At 37.9% G+C, this 3,071-nt stretch overlaps 1 protein-coding gene across 2 annotated transcripts in view; it reads left to right on the plus strand.

The window, feature by feature from the left end:
* LOC106874375 (tripartite motif-containing protein 59) overlaps positions 1 to 3,071 on the plus strand; it is a 107,159-nt gene that overhangs the window by 101,546 nt on the left and 2,542 nt on the right. The gene's annotated exons all lie outside the window — the stretch shown is intronic.

Below are 3,071 nucleotides of genomic sequence, written 5' to 3' on the forward strand. Positions count from 1 at the left end.
TATATATATATATATATATCTGTGTGTGTTTGACAATCGCTTGACAACCAATTTTACTGTGTTTACGTCCCCGTAACCTAGCTGTTTGGCAGAACACACCGATAGAATCAGTACTAGGCTTACAAAGAATAAATCCTGGGGCCGATTTCTTTGACTATATGCCGCAGTTACATGACTGAAAGAATTAAAACAATAAAAACTATGCCAATTTAATCCCGAGTAACGCCGGGTATCTCTGCTATTGTATATATACATATATATATATATATATATCGCTTTTTTGTCATAGTATCACTCACATATTTGAGAGAACTGTCGACTTCCACTTCCTTTCTTGCAGTTGAAGATATTCGTGTGGTCACTGATTTGCGGTTTGCAGCAAAATTAAATTTAGCTTATTCACTAGAAACACAAGGCATTTGTTTAGAAGAACAATATACTTAGAATTGGTATCAGATATTACTTTGTCAAGTATTTTCTCCTTGTTACATGATTTTGAAGTATGTAATAGCTCCATTTTTATTGTTGCACACACTCTTCGTTACATAAACTGATATGTACATCAGGATATAATATATTTTAATCTTCATCTGCTGGTCTGTCCATCCGTTCCCACACCCCACCCCAACATGGCTGTAGTTGGAGGTTACATTAGAAGCGGGGAGAACCACAATACATGAAGTAGAAATACATTAAAACAAAGATTTAGTCAATTCCAGGGGAATTTATCAGGAAGTGTATGATGGATTCCACTCAAAGGCAATGAAATATAACGGTAATGGTCCAGTAAGAGTTATGTATGTATGTATGTATGTATGTATGTATGTATGTATGTATGTATGTATGTATCTATCTATCTATCTATCTATCTATCTATCTATCTATCTATCTATCCTATTCTATCTATCTACATACATACTGTTGAGGCGAGAGTCACTGACACGACTGGGGTATTGGAAGAATGGACTAGCCGAACTCTTATAAAGAGTCGTGGTCGATAGTAGTCAGAGACGAATGCTAGAGTTCTTCAGACTTTACGTCGGCTGAGGAAGAGCTGTTTAAAAGTCTGAAGAGAATAGACGAAGTAATGGAGGTGAAGAATTATGCAGAGGCAGTGAAAGATAAAAGCGAAGGCGTTAAGTAGATTTAAAGAAATGCTTAAAAGGAAGGAGAATGACGTAAAAGTGTCCCCCCACACACAAAGGAGTTTTAAAAGTAAAAAAGGGAAAAAAAACCATTACTTACAGGACGTACTCAGCAGCAACAAGGAAAGTTGAAATCGTCAATCGCTCGAGTTGAAAAGGCATTAAAACCAATCTGGCAAGGGATTTCTTACCTTACCAGAGGAAGAAAGTTTGGAACAGTGGAGATGCAGTTCCGGGAGGTGGCTACTGCTAGGCGGTACTCGGCAACACCCTTAAAAACAGATGAAGTGGTGCTTCTACCCATATACCTTGGGAGACGTGCTTCCAGGGTTAGGGTAGAAGATACACCCCCAGAAATTGATGTAGCCTGGCTAGCAGCTGCTATACTGCTGGGCACGGAAGAGATGGTTGTGGTTCTCCAGGTCACCAGAATGTTCCATAAGAACTGGCAAGGGTAGAACCTAGATATGATAATCCAGGCGGCCCCGGAGGCCTTGAAAACATGGTCGAGACCATCACAGTCGAAGAGATGACACTCAGGGTCAGAGTAGAAGGCAGGATCCCGTGATGGACTAAAAGGAAAGCCGAGAGCAGGAAGGAAATTGCAACTTCGATGGAAGCCAGTACCAGTACCAGCGCCGAGGAAGAGGAGGTGAACGAGGAAAAGAACGGACGGGAAACGGCTGGAAAAAAAAGAAGGAAAACAAGGAAAAAAGTATACTTTGTAAATGTTGACCCCATCCCACACGCACCTGACTCCCACTCACAACCATTCTACCTCAACCTTCCCCTACAGAAACCAACCCTTCTCCATGCTCCATCTGACACAAAGATAAACACAAGCACACAGGAGCCCCAAACTTTCTCACCCTTGTCCTGTAAAAAAAAAAAATGTTATACTGTCCAACGGACAAAATGAAAAGCTTTATAATGAGATAGAGTCGTGGGACAGAGCGATAAAAGTGAATACAACAGAAGTTAGGGGATTGCCCAACTACATACATACACGCACACACATACATGCATGCATACGTACGCACGTATGTATGTATGCATGTATGTATATATCAAGTAACTAGAACACGAAAGCGCTTTTCCAGTACTTAATTTTTCTAGAAGGAAAGAATTGATATTTTGAGATGATAATTTCCACAGTAAGTCTGTATGTATGTATGTATGTATGTATGTATGTATGTATGTATGCATGCATGCATAATAAAGTACTGAAAAAGAAAAAGTTTTTGTGTTTTTGCATTTCGTAACTAGAACACAAAACGTTTTTTCAGTACTTCCTTTTTCTAGAAGGAAAGAATTGATATTACTGAGATGATAATTTTTACAGTTTAATTGTATTATAGATGATATCGGTTAAGAATTTGATAAGCAACACTTTAATTACATTCAAAGCATTCCTTTTAAAAGACCCAGAAACATATGTTGAATAAAACTTTGATACTCGTTCTTTTTTTCCGATTCCTGGGAGCTTAACTCTTGTCCTAACGCATTCAGGAGAGAAATATTTCCATTGTTCTTTGAATTTTAGCTGTATGCGTTGTTTTTCATTTTTTTAAGAACTTATTCCTTTATCCACATTATTTACATTATTCACATTATTTACATTTGACGGATATTTGTACTCATCTTGTTTGTTGTTAACACAACGTTTCGGGTGATATACCCTCCAGCCTTCATCAGGTGTCTTGAGGAAATTTCGAACCTGGGTTCTCATCCCTAAGGTATTTTTTGATGCTGTTATTATTATTATTATTATTATTATTATTATTATTATTCAGGGCATATGGCGTAGTGGTTAAGAGCGCAGGCTACTAACCCCAAGATTCCGAGTTCGATTCCATGCAGTGACCTGAATAATAATAATAATAATAATAATAATAACATCGAAAAATACCTTAGGAATGAGAACCC

This window comes from Octopus bimaculoides, chromosome 15 (genome assembly GCF_001194135.2).
Source record: "Octopus bimaculoides isolate UCB-OBI-ISO-001 chromosome 15, ASM119413v2, whole genome shotgun sequence".
NCBI lineage: Eukaryota > Metazoa > Mollusca > Cephalopoda > Octopoda > Octopodidae > Octopus > Octopus bimaculoides.